The sequence below is a fragment of the Triticum aestivum genome, chromosome 7A (assembly GCF_018294505.1).
Source record: "Triticum aestivum cultivar Chinese Spring chromosome 7A, IWGSC CS RefSeq v2.1, whole genome shotgun sequence".
Classification (NCBI taxonomy): Eukaryota; Viridiplantae; Streptophyta; class Magnoliopsida; order Poales; family Poaceae; genus Triticum; species Triticum aestivum.
Window position 1 is genome coordinate 320,082,293 of NC_057812.1, and position 20,910 is coordinate 320,103,202.

Below are 20,910 nucleotides of genomic sequence, written 5' to 3' on the forward strand. Positions count from 1 at the left end.
TTGGAATGGAAAACAATGTTGTCTAAGGAAGTTTTCACGTTCTTTGGACAACAAAATCATTTTGCATTTTCCGAGTGCCCCAAATGAGGTTTTTTGTGAAGAACCTAGCAAATAATTGTTGCAAAATTGGACCAAATCATTTTTATAAAATATTAGGCCATATTTAATGCACAATTAAACAAATGGTTGGGTGTCAAAAGTTTTGATCCACCTCTGGTGAAAAAGATAATGTTCTGCCGAATTAGCTCGAAGCGGGTCAAATTTGAACTGCGGCTGCCTCATAGTTTGCTATTTATTTTTTCCAAAAATCATTTCTAGGTACAAAAGTATCTATTTAATAAGAGAAACACCAAAAAAAATTCAAGATTCAACCACAAGCTATGAACGGTCATTCCTGCCGTTTTGACCGCATTTTGAAACGGGCTTAAAAAATTCAAAAAAAAATCAAAAAATTGGAAAACCTTCGCATTGTGTCACTCTATGTGGCCAATTTACCAGGAAAAATAATGAACTTGTAATATGACAATTCTTTTAAAAAAAGTGTTCTCAGAAACGAGCTATCATGTGTGAGATCAATGGCTTTCAAGCCAAATGATCAATCTTATAGCCACATTCATGACATAGTTTGTTCAAATGATCTCATATTGTGCACAAGGGTACATATTGGAATGGAAAACAATGTTGCCTAAGGAATTTTTCATTTTCTTTGGACGAAAAAATCATTTTCCATTTTCCGAGTGACCCAAATGAGGGTTTTTTGTGAAGAACCTAGCAAATAATTGTTACAAAATTGGACCAAATCATTTATATAAAATACCAGGACATATTTAATGCACAATTGACCAAATGGTTGGGTGTAAAAAGTTTTGATCCACCTCTGGTGAAAAACATAAATTTCCGCCGATTCAGGTGGAAGCGGTCAAATTTGAACTGCGGCTGCCTCATAGTTTGCTATTTATTTTTTCGAAAAATCATTTCTAGGTACAAAAGTATCTATTTAATCAGAGGAACACCAAAAAAATTCCAAGATTCAACCACTAGCTAAGATCGGTCATTCCCGCCGTTTTGACGCATTTTGAAACGGGCATAAAAAATTCAGAAAAAATCAAAAAATTGGAAAACCTTCGCATTGTGTCACTATATGCGGCCAATTTACCAGGAAAAATAATGAACTTATAATACGACAATTCTTTAAAAAAAGTGTTCTCAGAAATGAGCTATCATGTGTGAGATCAGTGGCTTTCAAGCCAAATGATCAATCTTATGGCCACATTCATGACATAGTTTGTTCAAATGATCTCATATTGTGCACAAGGGTACATATTGGAATGGAAAACAATGTTGCCTAAGGAAGTTTTCACTTTCTTTGGACGACAAAATCATTTTCCCATTTTCCGAGTGCCCCAAATGAGGTTTTTTTGTGAAGAACCTAGCAAATAATTGTTGCAAAATTGGACCAAATCATTTTTATAAAATATTAGGCCATATTTAATGCACAATTAAACAAATGGTTGGGTGTCAAAAGTTTTGATCCACCTCTGGTGAAAAAGATAAAGTTCTGCCGAATTAGCTCGAAGCGGGTCAAATTTGAACCGCGGCTGCCTCATAGTTTGCTATTTATTTTTTCCGAAAATCATTTCTAGGTACAAAAGTATCTATTGAATAAGAGAAACACCAAAAAAATTTCAAGATTCAACCACAAGCTACGAACGGTCATTCCTGCCGTTTTGACCGCATTTTGAAACGGGCTTAAAAAATTCAAAAAAAATCAAAAAATTGGAAAACCTTCGCATTGTGTCACTATATGCGGCCAATTTACCAGGAAAAATAATGAACTTGTAGTATGACAATTCTTTTAAAAAAGTGTTCTCAGAAACGAGCTATCATGTGTGAGATCAATGGCTTTCAAGCCAAATGATCAATCTTATGGCCACATTCATGACATAGTTTGTTCAAATGATCTCATATTGTGCACAAGGGTACATATTGGAATGGAAAACAATGTTGCCTAAGGAATTTTTCATTTTCTTTGGACGAAAAAATCATTTTCCATTTTCCGAGTGACCCAAATGAGGTTTTTTGTGAAGAACCTAGCAAATAATTGTTACAAAATTGGACCAAATCATTTCTATAAAATACCAGGACATATTTAATGCACAATTGACCAAATGGTTGGGTGTAAAAAGTTTTGATCCACCTCTGGTGAAAAACATAAATTTCCGCCGATTCAGGTGGAAGCGGTCAAATTTGAACTGCGGCTGCCTCATAGTTTGCTATTTATTTTTTCCAAAAATCATTTCTAGGTACAAAAGTATCTATTTAATCAGAGGAACAGCAAAAAAATTCCAAGATTCAACCACTAGCTAAGATCGGTCATTCCCGCTGTTTTGACCGCATTTTGAAACGGGCATTAAAAATTCAGAAAAAATCAAAAAATTGGAAAACCTTCGCATTGTGTCACTATATGCGGCCAATTTACCAGGAAAAATAATGAACTTGTAATACGAAAATTCTTTAAAAAAAGTGTTCTCAGAAACGAGCTATCATGTGTGAGATCAGTGGCTTTCAAGCCAAATGATCAATCTAATGGCCACATTCATGACATAGTTTGTTCAAATGATCTCATATTGTGCACAAGGGTACATATTGGAATGGAAAACAATGTCGCCTAAGGAAGTTTTCACTTTCTTTGGACGACAAAATCATTTTCCATTTTCCGGGTGCCCCAAATGAGGTTTTTTTGTGAAGAACCTAGCAAATAATTGTTGCAAAATTGGACCAAGTCATTTTTATAAAATATTAGGCCATATTTAATGCACAATTAAACAAATGGTTGGGTGTCAGAAGTTTTGATCTACCTATAGTGAAAAAGATAAAGCTCTGCTGATTTAGCTGGAAGCGGGTCAAATTTGAACTGCGGCTGCCTCATAGTTTGCTATTTATTGTTTCCAAAAATCATTTCTAGGTACAAAAGTATCTATTTAATAAGAGAAACACCAAAAAAAATTCAAGATTCAACCACAAGCTAGGAACGGTCATTCCCGCCGTTTTGACCGCATTTTGAAACGGGCATAAAAAATTCAAAAAAAATCAAAAAATTGGAAAACCTTCGCATTGTGTCACTATATGCGGCCAATTTACCAGGAAAAATAATGAACTTGTAATACGACAATTCTTTTAAAAAAGTGTTCTCAGAAACGAGCTATCATGTGTGAGATCAATTGGATATCAAGCCAAATGATCAATCTTATGGCCACATTCATGACATAGTTTGTTCAAATGATCTCATATTGTGCACAAGGGTACATATTGGAATGGAAAACAATGTTGCCTAAGGAAGTTTTAACTTCCTTTGGATGACAAAATCATTTTCCATTTTCCGAGTGCCCCAAGTGAGGTTTTTTTGTGAAGAACCTAGGAAATAATTGTTGCAAAATTGGACCAAATCATTTTTATAAAATATTAGGCCATATTTAATGCACAATTAAACAAATGGTTGGGTGTCAAAAGTTTTGACCCACCTCTGGTGAAAAAGATAAAGTTCTGCCGAATTAGCTCGAAGCGGGTCAAAGTTGAACCGCAGCTGCCTCATAGTTTGCTAATTATTTTTTCCGAAAATCATTTCTAGGTACAAAAGTATCTATTTAATAAGAGAAACACCAAAAAAATTTCAAGATTCAACCACAAGCTACGAACGGTCATTCCCGCCGTTTTGACCGCATTTTGAAACGGGCATAAAAAATTCAGAAAAAATCAAAAAATTGGAAAACCTTCGCATTGTGTCACTATATGCGGCCAATTTACCAGGAAAAATAATGAACTTGTAATACGACAATCCTTTTAAAAAAGTGTTCTCAGAAACGAGATATCATGTGTGAGATCAATTGGATATCAAGCCAAATGATCAATCTTATGGCCACATTCATGACATAGTTTGTTCAAATGATCTCATATTGTGCACAAGGGTACATATTGGAATGGAAAACAATGTTGCCTAAGGAAGTTTTAACTTCCTTTGGATGACAAAATCATTTTCCATTTTCCGAGTGCCCCAAGTGAGGTTTTTTTGTGAAGAACCTAGCAAATAATTGTTGCAAAATTGGACCAAATCATTTTTATAAAATATTAGGCCATATTTAATGCACAATTAAACAAATGGTTGGGTGTCAAAAGTTTTGATCCACCTCTGGTGAAAAAGATAAAGTTCTGCCGAATTAGCTCGAAGCGGGTCAAAGTTGAACCGCAGCTGCCTCATAGTTTGCTAATTATTTTTTCCGAAAATCATTTCTAGGTACAAAAGTATCTATTTAATAAGAGAAACACCAAAAAAATTCAAGATTCAACCACAAGCTACGAACGGTCATTCCCGCCGTTTTGACCGCATTTTGAAACGGGCATAAAAAATTCAAAAAAAAATCAAAAAATTGGAAAACCTTCGCATTGTGTCACTATATGCGGCCAATTTACCAGGAAAAATAATGAACTTGTAATACGACAGTTCTTTTAAAAAAGTGTTCTCAAAAACGAGCTATCATGTGTGAGATCAATGGCTTTCAAGCCAAATGATCAATCTTATGGCCACATTCATGACATAGTTTTTTCAAATGATCTCATATTGTGCACAAGGGTACATATTGGAATGGAAAACAATGTTGCCTAAGGAAGTTTTCACTTTCTTTGGACAACAAAATCATTTTCCATTTGCCGAGTGCCACAAATGAGGTTTTTTTGTGAAGAACCTAGCAAATAATTGTTACAAAATTGGACCAAATCATTTCTACAAAATACCAGGACATATTTAATGCATAATTGACCAAATAGTTGGGTGTAAAAAGTTTTGATCCACCTCTGGTGAAAAACATAAATTTCCGCCGATTCAGGTGGAAGTGGTCAAATTTGAACTGTGGCTGCCTCATAGTTTGCTATTTATTTTATCCAGAAATCATTTCTAGGTACAAAAGTATCTATTTAATCAGAGGAATACCAAAAAAATTCCAAGATTCAACCAATAGCTAAGATCGGTCATTCCCGCCGTTTTGACCGCATTTTGAAACGGGCATAAAAAATTCAGAAAAAATCAAAAAATTGGAAAACCTTCGCATTGTGTCACTATATGCGGCCAATTTACCAGGAAAAATAATGAACTTGTAATACGATAATTCTTTTAAAAAAGTGTTCTCAGAAACGAGCTATCATGTGTGAGATCAATGGCTTTCAAGCCAAATGATCAATCTTATGGCCACATTCATGACATAGTTTGTTCAAATGATCTCATATTGTGCACAAGGGTACATATTGGAATGGAAAACAATGTTGCCTAAGGAAGTTTTCAATTTCTTTGGACGACAAAATCATTTTCCATTTTCTGAGTGCCCCAAATGAGGTTTTTTTGTGAAGAACCTAGCAAATAATTGTTACAAAATTGGACCAAATCATTTCTATAAAATACCAGGACATATTTAATGCACAATTGACCAAATGGTTGGGTGTAAAATGTTTTGATCCACCTCTAGTGAAAAACATAAATTTCCGCTGATTCAGGTGGAAGCGGTCAAATTTGAACTGCGGCTGCCTCATAGTTTGCTATTTATTTTTTCCAAAAATCATTTCTAGGTACAAAAGTATCTATTTAATCAGAGGAACACCAAAAAAATTCCAAGATTCAACCACTAGCTAAGATCGGTCATTCCTGTCGTTTTACCGCATTTTGAAACGGGCATAAAAAATTCAGAAAAAATCAAAAAATTGGAAAACCTTCGCATTGTGTCACTATATGCGGCCAATTTACCAGGAAAAATAATGAACTTGTAATACGACAATTCTTTTAAAAAAGTGTTCTCAGAAACGAGCTATCATATGTGAGATCAATGGCTTTCAAGCCAAATGATCAATCTTATGGCCACATTCATGACATAGTTTGTTCAAATGATCTCATAATGTGCACAAGGGTACATATTGGAATGGAAAACAATGTTGCCTAAGGAAGTTTTCACTTTCTTTGGATGACAAAATCATTTTCCATTTTCCGAGTGCCCCAAATGAGGTTTTTTTGTGAAGAACCTAGCAAATAATTGTTGCAAAATTGGACCAAATCATTTTTATAAAATATTAGGCCATATTTAATGCACAATTAAACAAATGGTTGGGTCTCAAAAGTTTTGATCCACCTCTGGTGAAAAAGATAAAGTTCTGCCGAATTAGTTGGAAGCGGGTCAAATTTGAACTGCGGCTGCCTCATAGTTTGCTATTTATTTTTTCCGAAAATCATTCTAGGTACAAAAGTATCTATTTAATAAGAGAAACACCAAAAAAAAATTCAAGATTCTACCACAAGCTAGGAACGGTCATTCCCGCCGTTTTGACCGCATTTTGAAACGGGCATAAAAAAATCAAAAAAATTCAAAAAATTGGAAAACCTTCGCATTGTGTCATTATATGCGGCCAATTTACCAGGAAAAATAATGAACTTGTAATACGACAATTCTTTTAAAAAAGTGTTCTCAGAAACGCGCTATCATGTGTGAGATCAATTGGATATCAAGCCAAATGATCAATCTTATGGCCACATTCATGACATAGTTTGTTCAAATGATCTGATATTGTGCACAAGGGTACATATTGGAATGGAAAACAATGTTGCCTAAGGAAGTTTTCACTTTCTTTGGACAACAAAATCATTTTCCATTTTCTGAGTGCCCCAAATGAGGTTTTTTGTGAAGAACCTAGCAAATAATTGTTGCAAAATTGGACCAAATCATTTTTATAAAATATTAGGCCATATTTAATGCACAATTAAACAAATGGTTGGGTGTCAAAAGTTTTGATCCACCTCTGGTGAAAAAGATAAAGTTCTGCCGAATTAGCTCGAAGCGGGTCAAATTTGAACTGCGGCTGCCTCATAGTTTGCTATTTATTTTTTCCAAAAATCATTTCTAGGTACAAAAGTATCTATTTAATAAGAGAAACACCAAAAAAATTTCAAGATTCAACCACAAGCTACGAACGGTCATTCCTGCCATTTTGACCGCATTTTGAAACGGGCTTAAAAAATTCAAAAAAAATCAAAAAATTGGAAAACCTTCGCATTGTGTCATTATATGCGGCCAATTTACCAGGAAAAATAATGAACTTGTAATATGACAATTCTTTTAAAAAAGTGTTCTCAGAAACGAGCTATCATGTGTGAGATCAATGGCTTTCAAGCCAAATGATCAATCTTATGGCCACATTCATGACATAGTTTTTTCAAATGATCTCATATTGTGCACAAGGGTACATATTGGAATGGAAAACAATGTCGCCTAAGGAAGTTTTCACTTTCTTTGGACGACAAAATCATTTTCCATTTTCCGAGTGCCCCAAATGAGGTTTTTTTGTGAAGAACCTAGCAAATAATTGTTGCAAAATTGGACCAAATCATTTCTATAAAATACCAGGACATATTTAATGCACAATTGACCAAATGGTTGGGTGTAAAATGTTTTGATCCACCTCTGGTGAAAAACATAAATTTCCGCCGATTCAGGTGGAAGCGGTCAAATTTGAACTGCGGCTGCCTCATAGTTTGCTATTTATTTTTTCCAAAAATCATTTCTAGGTACAAAAGTATCTATTTAATCAGAGGAACACCAAAAAAATTCCAAGATTCAACCACTAGCTAAGATCGGTCATTCCCGCCGTTTTGACCGCATTTTGAAACGGGCATAAAAAATTCAGAAAAAATCAAAAAATTGGAAAACCTTCCAATTGTGTCACTATATGCGGCCAATTTACCAGGAAAAATAATGAACATGTAATACGACAATTCTTTTAAAAAAGTGTTCTCAGAAACGAGCTATCATGTGTGAGATAAATTGCATATCAAGCCAAATGATCAATCTTATGGCCACATTCATGACATAGTTTGTGCAAATGATCTCATATTGTGCACAAGGGTACATATTGGAATGGAAAACAATGTTGCCTAAGGAAGTTTTCACTTTCTTTGGACGACAAAATCATTTTCCATTTTCCGAGTGCCCCAAATGAGGTTTTTTGTGAAGAACCTAGCAAATAATTGTTGCAAAATTGGACCAAATCATTTTTATAAAATATTAGGCCATATTTAATGCACAATTAAACAAATGGTTGTGTGTCAAAAGTTTTGATCCACCTCTGGTGAAAAAGATAAAGTTCTGCCGAATTAGCTCGAAGCGGGTCAAATTTAAACCGCGGCTGCCTCATAGTTTGCTATTTATTTTTTCCTAAAATCATTTCTAGGTACAAAAGTATCTATTTAATAAGAGAAACACCAAAAAAATTTCAAGATTCAACCAGAAGCTACGAACGGTCATTCCCGCCGTTTTGACCGCATTTTGAAACGGGCATAAAAAATTCAAAAAAAAATCAAAAAAATTGGAAAACCTTCGCATTGTGTCACTATATGCGGCCAATTTACCAGGAAAAATAATGAACTTGTAATATGACAACTCTTTTAAAAAAGTGTTCTCAGAAACGAGCTATCATGTGTGAGATCAATGGCTTTCAAGCCAAATGATCAATCTTATGGCCACATTCATGACATAGTTTGTTCAAATGATCTCATATTGTGCACAAGGGTACATATTGGAATGGAAAACAATGTTGCCTAAGGAATTTTTCATTTTCTTTGGACGAAAAAATCATTTTCCATTTTCCGAGTGACCCAAATGAGGTTTTTTTGTGAAGAACCTAGCAAATAATTGTTACAAAATTGGACCAAATCATTTCTATAAAATACCAGGACATATTTAATGCAAAATTGACCAAATGGTTGGGTGTAAAAAGTTTTGATCCACCTCTGGTGAAAAACATAAATTTCCGCCGATTCAGGTGGAAGCGGTCAAATTTGAACTGCGGCTGCCTCATAGTTTGCTATTTATTTTTTCCAAAAATCATTTCTAGGTACAAAAGTATCTATTTAATTAGAGGGACACCAAAAAATTCCAAGATTCAACCACTAGCTAAGATCGGTCATTCCCGCCGTTTTGACCGCATTTTGAAACGGGCATAAAAAATTCAGAAAAAATCAAAAAATTGGAAAACCTTCGCATTGTGTCACTATATGCGGCCAATTTACCAGGAAAAATAATGAACTTGTAATACGACAATTCTTTTAAAAAAGTGTTCTCAGAAACGAGCTATCATGTGTGAGATCAATGGCTTTCAAGCCAAATGATCAATCTTATGGCCACATTCATGGCATAGTTTGTTCAAATGACCTCATATTGTGCACAAGGGTACATATTGGAATGGAAAACAATGTTGCCTAAGGAAGTTTTCACTTTCTTTGGACGACAAAATCATTTTCAATTTTCTGAGTGCCCCAAATGAGGTTTTTTTGTGAAGAACCTAGCAAATAATTGTTGAAAAATTGGACCAAATGATTTTTATAAAATATGAGGCCATATTTAATGCACAATTAAACAAATGGTTGGGTGTCAAAAGTTTTGATCCACCTCTGGTGAAAAAGATAAAGTTCTGCCGAATTAGCTGGAAGCGGGTCAAATTTGAACTGCGGCTGCCTCATACTTTGCTATTTAATTTTTCCGAAAATCATTTCTAGGTACAAAAGTATCTATTTAATAAGAGAAACACCAAAAAAATTTCAAGATTCAACCATAAGCTAGGAACGGTCGTTCTCGCCGTCTTGACCGCATTTTGAAACAGGCATAAAAAATTCAAAAAAATCAAAAAATTGGAAAACCTTCGCATTGTGTCACTATATGCGGCCAATTTACCAGGATAAATAATAAGACAATTCTTTTAAAAAAGTGTTCTCAGAAACGAGCTATCATGTGTGAGATCAATGACTTTCAAGCCAAATGATCAATCTTATGGCCACATTCATGACATAGTTTGTTCAAATGATCTCATATTGTGCACAAGGGTACATATTGGAATGGAAAACAATGTTGCCTAAGGAATTTTTCATTTTCTTTGGACGAAAAAATCATTTTGCATTTTCCGAGTGACCCAAATGAGGTTTGTTTGTGAAGAACCTAGCAAATAATTGTAACAAAATTGAACCAAATCATTTTTATAAAATACCAGGACATATTTAATGCACAATTGACCAAATGGTTGGGTCTAAAAAGATTTGATCCACCTCTGGTGAAAAACATAAATTTCCGCCGATTTAGGTGGAAGCGAGTCAAATTTGAACTGCTGCTGCCTCATAGTTTGCTATTTATTTTTTCCAAAAATCATTTCTAGGTACAAAAGTATCTATTTAATCAGAGGAACACCAAAAAAATTCCAAGATTCAACCACTAGCTAGGAACGATCATTCCTGCCGTTTTGACCGCATTTTGAAACAGGCATAAAAAATTCAAAAAAAAATCAAAAAATTGGAAAACCTTCGCATTGTGTCACTGTATGAGGCCAATTTACCAGGAAAAATAATGAACTTGTAATACAACAATTCTTTTTAAAAAGTGTTCTCAGAAACGAGCTATCATGTGTGAGATCAATTGGATATCAAGCCAAATGATCAATCTTATGGCCACATTCATGACATAGTTTGTTCAAATGATCTCATATTGTGCACAAGGGTACATATTGGAATGGAAAACAATGTTGCCTAAGGAAGTTTTCACTTTCTTTGGACGACAAAATCATTTTCCATTTTCCGAGTGCCCCAAATGAGGTTTTTTTGTGAAGAACCTAGCAAATAATTGGTGCAAAATTGGACCAAATCATTTTTATAAAATATTAGGCCATATTTAATGCACAATTGAACAAAATGGTTGGGTGTCAGAAGTTTTGATCTACCTATAGTGAAAAAGATAAAGCTCTGCTGATTTAGCTGGAAGCGGGTCAAATTTGAACTGCGGCTGCCTCATAGTTTGCTATTTATTGTTTCCAAAAATCATTTCTAGGTACAAAAGTATCTATTTAATCAGAGGAACACCAAAAAAAATCCAAGATTCAACCACTAGCTAAGAACGGTCATTCCCGCCGTTTTGACCACATTTTGAAACGGGCATAAAAAATTCAAAAAAAAACAAAAATTGGAAAACCTTCGCATTGTGTCACTGTATGCGGCGAATTTACTAGGAAAAATAATGAACTTGTAATACGACAATCCTTTTAAAAAAGTGTTCTCAGAAACGAGCTATCATGTGTGAGATCAATGGCTTTCAAGCCAAATGATCAATCTTATGGCCACATTCATGACATAGTTTGTTCAAATGATCTCATATTGTGCACAAGGGTACATATTGGAATGGAAAACAATGTTGCCTAAGGAAGTTTTCACTTTCTTTGGACGACAAAATCATTTTCCATTTTCCGAGTGCCCCAAATGAGGTTTTTTTGTGAAAAACCTAGCAAATAATTGGTGCAAAATTGGACCAAATCATTTTTATAAAATATTAGGCCATATTTAATGCACAATTGAACAAAATGGTTGGGTGTCAAAAGTTTTGATCTACCTCTGGTGAAAAAGATAAAGTTCTGCCGATTTAGCTCGAAGCGGGTCAAATTTGAACTGCGGCTGCCTCATAGTTTGCTATTTATTTTTTCCAAAAATCATTTCTAGGTACAAAAGTATCTATTTAATAAGAGAAACACCAAAAAAATTCAAGATTCAACCACTAGCTAGGAACGGTCATGCCCACCTTTTTTACGCGTTTCAAAACGGGCATGAAAAAAATTCAAAAAATTGGACCATTTTTTAATATATGGTCAATATTTTTCTATACACATTTTTTATAATTTCCAAATTCTTGATTAACATTTTTTAATACATCATTAATAGTTTTTTAATACATGGTCAACATTTTTTTCAATACACATTTTATTTTTTAAAATGCTTGATTTATATTTTCATATACATGATTAACATTCTTTGAATGCATGGTCCACACTTTTTTCTATATAAATGTGATCATTTTAAAATTCCTGATTAACGTTTTTAAAATATGTTTCTAAAATATTTATTGAATACTTGATTTACATTTTTTAAATACATGATCAACTTTTTTACACACATTGTATATTTTCGTATAGAACTATAGATGATAAACATTTTCTTTATACAAATGTAATTTTTTTCAATTGCTTGGTTAACAAAATTTTTATGTATTTTTTGTAATATAATTATTTATAATATTTGGAAGTATAAACAAAAGTTTTTTTCGCATAGGTTTAAATGAAAGTAGAAAAGAGAAAGAAAATATGTACACAAAAGAGGTGGCGTCGTCCCACCGAAGCCCAAGGCCCAGTCGTGAGACAAAATTGATAAAAGAAAAAAGAGAGGTGGCGTAGTCCCACTGAGGCCCAAGTCCTCTGGTCCGCTCTTTAAATAATGCTCTGGGCATTGTGGTGTCAACAAGGAACTCTTGGCCTAGTGTTTAGGCGTGGTTGTCTTGAACAAGAGGTCTTGTGTTCGAATCCTATGTTGCCATTTTTTTGCTACTTACTCCCTTCGTCCGGAAATACTTGTCTTAGAAATGGTTGAAAATGGATAGTATTTCCGGACGGAGGGAGTATTTCTTTATTTGAGTCCATTAGGTTTAAAATTTGAGTACAGCAGATGTGCGGACCATATAATTAATAAAGGAAAAGAGAGAAGTGAGGCCTCACACGAATTTGTCCCAAGCCCAGGAAATGACGAATATATCCTATAAGAACAGTAAATGTATATATCATATAAGAAGAGTCAATGTGGAAAACTATCACTATGTCCAATGTGATGTGGTGGTAAGGCACTTAACTTTACTAGCCAGAGGCGTGGGTTCGAATCCTCCCCATCACAACATTTCTTTTTTTATTCTGCTTGGGACCCGAGCGTCAGCTTGGTGGGGTCAACGTGTCATGCAGGTGGTGGGTCTCACTAGTCAGTTTGGTGGGGCCTACGTGTCATATACGTGATGGGTCAGGGTGCTTGGACTTCCTGGTCAACAGTTCAATGCGTGGGACCCATCCGTCAGGGTACATTCAAACCTGATACTTTCCAGACACGTAAGCGAAAATTGTGACATGGACATGACACATAGACAAAAATTGAACCATGGACATGACACATATGCAAAACTGATGAGGTGACGTCTAGTCCACCACAGTTTACAAGGCTATGACCATATATATTGGTCGTGATCAGCTAAAAATATGACAGCGGACCAGTGTTGTCTACTTTACGACCATTTCGTGTAAGGAAATTGCGACCTTTCTGACCAAAATGGTCGTTATGGTTTAGGATTTAGAGCCTCTCGAACAGCTTTTGACCAATTGGTCTCAAATGGTCATAGATTTACGACCAATTCTTCCAGGATCACTGACAGAAGGTCACAAGTTGACATATTTCTTGTAGTGAGCATTGCAAAGAGCTCGGGAATTGTTTTGTTCATCCCTTGCATATTATAGTTTATCACGAAGCCTTTATAGCTTGGTGGCAGTGATTGAAGAACTCTGTCAATGACACTATCATCTAAAAGATTAACTCCTAGCTGAGTCAAGTGGCTATGGTACCCAAACATTCTGAGTATGTGTTCACTGACAAAACTGTTCTCCTCCATCTTGCAGCTATAGAACTTGTTGGAGACTTCATATCTCTCAACTCGGGCATTTTCTTAAAATATTAACTTCAACTCCTGGAACATCTCATATGCTCCGTGACGTTCAAAACATCTTTGAAGTCCCGATTCTAAGCCGTAAAGCATGGCACACTGAACTATCTCATAACATCCGGAGTTGCTCCTGCAGCAGGCCTTGCACCTAGCGGTGCATCAACGATGTAATTCTTTAGTGCAGCAATGAGGATAATCCTCAAGTTACGGACCCAGTCCATGTAGTTGCTACCATCATCTTTCAACTTAGCTTTCTCTAGGAACGCATTAAAATTCAAGGGAACGGTAGCACGGGCCATTGATCTACAACATAGATATGCAAAAACTATCAGGACTAAGTTCATGATAAATTTAAGTTAAATTAATCATATTACATAAGAACTCCCACTTAGGTAGACATCCGCCGAGTCATCTAAATGATCATGTGATCCATATCAACTAAACCATGTCCGATCATCACGTGAGATGGAGTAGTTTTCAATGGTGAACACCTCTATGTTGATCATATCTACTATATGATTCACGTTCGACCTTTCGGTCTCAGTGTTCCGAGGCCATGTATGTACATGCTAGGCTCGTCAAGTTTAACCCGAGTATTCTGCACGTGCAAAACTGTCTTGCACCCGTTGTATGTGAACGTAGTGCTTATCACACCCGATCATCACGTGGTGTCTCGGTAAGACAAATTGTCGCAACGGTGCATACTCGGGGAGAACACTTATACCTTGAAATTTAGTGAGGGATCATCTTATAATGCTACCGCCGTACTAAGCTCCTGCCAGTTACTGATAACTTTTACAAAACATGATCATGTCATACAATAACGTATATCACATCATGTCTTGACCATATCACATCATAGCATGCCCTGCAAAAACAAGTTAGACGTCCTCTACTTAGTTGTTGCAAGTTTTACGTGGCTGGTATGGGCTTCTAGTAAGAACCATTCTTACCTACGCATCAAAACCACAACGATTTTTTGTCAAGTGTGTTGTTTTAACCTTCAACAAGGACCGGCCGTAGTCAAATTCAATTCAACTAAAGTTGGAGAAACAGACACCCGCCAGCCACCTTTATGAAAAACAAGTTGCATGTCTGTCGGTAGAACCGGTCTCATGAACGTGGTCATGTAAGGTTGGTCTGGGCCGCTTCATCCAACAATTCCATCGAATAAAAATAAGATGTTGGTGGTAAGCAGTATGACTATGATCGCCCACAACCCATTGTGTTCTACTCGTGCATATCATCTATGCATAGACCTGGCTCGGATGCCACTGTTGGGTAACATAGCATGCAATTTCAAAAAGAAAATCCCACGATCACGCAAGATCTATCTAGGAAATGCATAGTAACATGAGGGGAAGAGTGTGTCCATGTACCCTCGTAGACCGAAAGCGGAAGCGTTAGGTTAACGCGATTGATGTAGTCGAACGTCTTCGCGATCCAACTGATCAAGCACCGAACATACAACACCTCCGAGTTCAGCACATGTTCAGCTCGATGACATCCCTCGAACTCTTGATCTAGAAAAGTGCCGAGGGAGAGTTTCGTTAGCACGACGACATGGTGATGATGATGGTGATGTGATCCGCACAGGGCTTCGCCTAAGCACTACGACAATATGACTGAAGGAGTAAACTGTGGAGGGGGCACCGCACATGGCTAAGAGAATAACTGATGTGCTATGGGGTGCCCCCCTGCCCCGTATATAAATGAGGAGGGGAGGAGGCCGGCCTAAGGGGGCGTGCCATGGGGGAACCGACTAGGACTCCTAGTCCAAGTCCCCCCCCCCCCATTCCTTCATTCAGAGGGGGAAAGGGGGGAGGAGAAGGAAAGGGGGGCCGCGCCCCCTTCCCCTTGTCCAATTCGGGCAACCCATGGGGGGGGGGGGCGTGCCACCCCTTGTGGGCTCTCCTCTCTCTCCCCTATGGCCCATGTTGGCCCATTACTTCCCCGGGGGTTCCGGTAACCTCCCAGTACTCCGAAAAATACCTGAAACACTCCGGAACCATTCCGATGTTCAAATAGTATCGTCCAATATATCAATATTTACCTCTCGACCATTTCGAGACTCATCGTCATGTCCGTGATCTCATCTAGGACTTCGAACAATCTTAGGTCACCAAAACACATAACTCATAATACAAATCGTCATCAAACGTTAAGCGTGCGGAGCCTAAGGGTTGGAGAACTATGTAGACATGACCGAGACACATCTCTGATTAATAACCAACAGCGGAACCTGGATGCTCATATTGGTTCCTACATATTCTAGGAAGATCCTTATCGGTCAAACCGCAATGACAACATACGTCATTCCCTTTGTCATCAGTATGTTACTTGCCCGAGATTCGATCGTCGGTATCTTCATACCTAGTTCAATATCGTTACCGGCAAGTCTCTTTACTCGTTCCGAAATCCATCATCTTGCAACTAACTCATTAGTCACATTTCTTGCAAGGCTTATCGTGATGTGCATTACCGAGAGGGCCTAGAGATACCTCTCCGATACTCAGAGTGACAAATCCTAATCTCGATCTATGCCAACCCAACAAACACCTTCGGAGACACCTGTAGAGCATCTTTATAATCACCCAGTTATGTTGTGACGTTTGATAGCACACAAGGTGTTCCTCCGGTATTCGGGAGTTGCATAATCTCATAGTGAAAGGAATATGTATAAGTCATGAAGAAAGCAATAGCAATAAAACTTAACGACCATTATGCTAAGCTAACGGATGGGTCTTGTCCATCACATCATTCTCCTAATGATGTGAACCCAATCATCAAATGATAACACGTGTCTATGGTTAGGAAACTTAACCATCTTTGATTAACGAGCTAGTCAAGTAGAGGCATACTAGGGACACTTTGTTTTGTCTATGTATTCACACATGTATCAAGTTTCCGGTTAATACAATTCTAGCATGAATAATAAACATTTATCATGATATAAGGAAATATAAATAACAACTTTATTATTGCCTCTAGGGCATATTTCCTTTACCCTCCTTATTCTTCTTCCTTGGGCCCCCCTAGATGGGAGGAGAGTTCCCCCTCTGGTCCATGGACACCATGGCGGCGGAGGGGCGGGAGCCCCTCCGGGATTGGATCTCTATCTCTCTCCGTTCTCTTCTGTTTCGCCCTCCTATTTTCTAGTCGAAAACCGTTTCTTACATTCTTGGAGATCCATAATTCCGATCAGGCTGAAATTTTGATGGAATTTTTATTCATAAATTATATTTCTTGCTGTGAAAGAAGGGAAGCATCCGCCTTATGAGGTACCCACTACCCACCTGGGCGCGTCTGGCCCCGCCAAGCGCGCCAAGATAGGTAGTGGGCCCCTTGAGCACCGTCTTTCGTTGATTCTTCTTCCAAAAATTCACATATATTCCAAAATAAATCTCCGTACATATTTATTGTGTTTGGACTTTGTTTGATATGGATATTCCGCGAAACAAAAAACATGCAACAAACAAGAACTAGAACTGGGCACTAGATCAATATGTTAGTCCAATAGATCATATAAATTGTTGCCAAAAGTATGTGAAAGTTGTATAAGATTCGCATGGAACAATCAAATATTATAGATACGATGGAGACATATTAGCCTCCAATGACCTTATGAGCCCAAGTTTTATGGTACCGAGGTCCATGTTTGGGACGTTAAAGTTTAGTTTGGCCATGACGGTGGGGCCAAGAAGGTGGCGGGTGTCACAAATTGACATCGGGACCACCCATGGTGTTGGGGATATAACCACTGGATATGAACCGCCCAGGAGGGGCCGGGTCATACCATAGGCGGCTTATCAGTGAAGATGGTGGATGATACAAGCCCGTTGACGGCCCAAGACCCAGAGGCGACTTGAGGCCCAAGAGGACAAACTGCCATATGTGGAACTTGTATTGTAAGGCAAGTTCAATTAGTCACTGAGCCGGACACGTTGTGTATGAGCCGGCCGGGACTCCGTGAGCCGCCGGGCGTCAACCTGTGTATATAAAGGGAAGACCCGACGGGAGATCGATAACTAGGTCAAGCATATTCTCTCCCTGGTAATCGAACCCCAAGCAATACAACCCTAACTGGAGTAGGCTTTTACCTTCATTGCAAGGGGCCGAACCAGTATAAAGCTCCCCATGTCCTTTGTCCCGTTTAACCCCTTTAAGCTAAACTAGCTACGATGGCTCCACGACTAAGTCCTTCCGCTAGGACATCTGCCGTGTCAAGTCCACGAAAGTTGGTGCCCACCGTGGGGCCAACACATGGTGGTTTCAAGTTCTTGAAGGGCAGCTTCGAAGGGATCAAGGGATACGCTGTGGGCCAGATGACCAAGAGTCGTTGCGGCAAGCTCTACATCGACAATGCAGGCTGGGGCCTCGAGGCCGGCTCAATTGAGTACGGGTACTGGGTCCCCTTCAGCAGAATCCACGTCGTCATCGGCAAGATCGGCGTACCGGGCCTTGAGCCGGACACCTGCACTGACATCATCGAGACAGCTCAGCGTGCACGACCTGCCCGAGTTCAACCCGCCGTGAAGCACGCCTTTGTTGGTTTTATCCATGGGGTAGAACTTGAGGAAGGATCTGTGTCTGGCGGTCGCCATCTACTCTGATGGCGAGTCGTCAACCGGTGAGACCAACTCTATGTATCAACTACAAGACGGCCGGCTTGGGGGCTGTTCCGATGGCGACAGTATTCCGGACCCCTATGAGTCACCGAATAGGGTGGCGATCTTCATGGCCGGTACACAGCCGGTGCTGGGTTCGACAACCGCCGCGGCTATGACCTCTACCTCAATTGTGGGGGCGACACACTACAAAAAAAATACACTTCCGTGATGATACGTGTTTGTTACAGTAGGTCACGTTTTCTGTCATACATGTATATCCATGACAAATTTATGACAGAATCAAGATAGTCATACCTGTGCTGTCGTAGAAGTGTTCCATGACATTACCAAAATTATCATCACGGAAGTGTCCACTTCCATGACGATAAATCATGCGTCATGGAAGTGCTTTCATCAAGGGTGACCGACACGTGGCATCCACCGTAATGGGTCGCCGTTAAGCTATCGGGTTCAGTTTTGGATCCGATAACCCGTTAACAGCCCGGACCAATGAGGATTTTCCACATGTAAAATTGTCATTGGCCGGAGGAAACACGTGTTGGCTCACCGTTGGGACAGATATCATCCATTCAATGGATAGGAGGCGCCTATGATAGGTCAACACATGGCACGGCCCAACAGAGGCCCATTCTGGTGAAAAGGCCGGCCCGTTTGACTTGGTCAAAAGGTAACGAGCCATCCCACAGAAAGCATGTTCCTATATAGCCCATTTACGGCCCGCTAACTCACGGCCCGTTACGGCCTATCGGAATTAAGCCCAGTAGCTTCATTTGGGCTGTCCAATATAATTCCAGCCCGTTGTAACTTCCAGCCCATGTATGTCCCATGATGTCTTTCGGCCCATACGAGGCCACTTGTAACTCTTGGCCCATTAACGACCCGTAGTGAATCTAGCCTGCAATGAACAATGTATTGCTTCATACCCACTAACGGCCCATTATTCCATTGGCCCGTTTCCAACACGTGTTATCTTTCGGCCTTCTCAGGGCCCATTTATTCTTGGTCTTATTTCCAGCATTCGGTTACTTACGGCCCGTTACTGGCCTTTTCTGCTCGTGGGCCAAATTCAGCCCGTGGTTACAATCGGCCCGTTTGTGGCCCGTTAATCCGTTCGGCCGTTTTCATAACATCATCAAATACGGTCGATTAACGACGACCCGTTATAGCCCATAATGCGTTCTATTATTGGCCCATGTTTGGCTGATCGATCATATGACCTATATAAGGCCCATTGATGCTACAACCCGTATAAGGCCCATTGATGCTACGGCCCGTAGAAGGCCCATTGTTTCTATGGCCCTTACAAGGCCCATTGTTTCTACAGCACTTACAAGGCCCATTGTTTCTATGGCCCGTAGGAGGCCCATGGTAACTACAGTAAATATGTAGCCCATGGTTATTGTGGCCTAGTTTTAAAAAATAGGTTATTGCGGCTAAACCGCGGAAAAAGAACTGCACTGACTACAAGCAAACAAATAAAACAAGACAACGAGGAAGTAAATAATCAACCAACTTACGCTAGGCTATCACGGCTATTACACATATTACATCCACTGGGCATCAAAGTTCGCCCTAGTGCAAATATAGGGAACAAAGCAGCATATCATATACACTGGTTGTCAAAGTTGGCGACCAGTGCAAATAAACGCCGCAACAAAACAAGTCCAGAACTGAAACCACTTTAGAAGATCTCAAGAAACAATATCCTGGGTACCCATAATGCTGGCAAGATGCTTAGCAAGCTTATTAACATTCTCTTGTTTGGCGCTTAAATCCTCCAGCGCTTGTTGTTGCACCAGAAAGTATGCATCTGAATTCTGCAGGGACTTCCTTAGTCCTCCAGCTTCCTGTCGCAGCACATCTGACCGGTATCTTTCAACTTAAAGTTGAGACTCAAGAGGACGAACTGATTCAAGAAGTGAGTTCGAAGAGCTTGTGCCGACAGTAGTGGCCAGAAACTCGAATACTACATCAAGATAGGACTTTCGGGTTCTCTCACCGTCGTCAAGATAGTTTTTATCAGCTTTCTTGGAGATTAAGAGGGATGTCTCACTATCTTGAACCTTATCTACATTACTTCCTTTACCATTGCATAACGGGGTACTGTTCTCCAATATTTTGTTTGCATTCTAAAAGAGAAACAAGCAGACACATCACAGGTTTACCATGTTGTATATGAAACTCATTTTGGTAAATCAGTTCAGTAGTAAAGTGGACAGGATAACAGCATGAAACAAACATATATCTATGTACCATGGTCACTTTATGGTCTATATCATTCTAGTTTTTGTTACCAAATCAAGATAGAGACACATTTCAAATAATATTTGTTCAAGACAAAGCAGAATAGACAGAATATAAGGGTGGGAAACTATAGAGAAATAACAACACTTGTAATGTGCATGACATGATAACATAACTGTTTATTCAATTGAAACTGAAATCAACATAGAGCAAGTTACAACAGCAAACCAGTTAAAGAAACAGGTTTAAAACATGCCTGTTGCACCATTGGAGTTTCAATTCCATCCTTCAAATTTGAAAATAGTTGGTATGAGTAAATACAGTGATGCAAGAGCAAAGGAGTATGAACCATAGCTATAGAACATGGCCTGAGAATAATTCTTCTTCTCCTTTAAGCGTTGAGTTAGGATTCGGAGTGGTGGTCCTCGTGCTTTGGGCACTGCAGT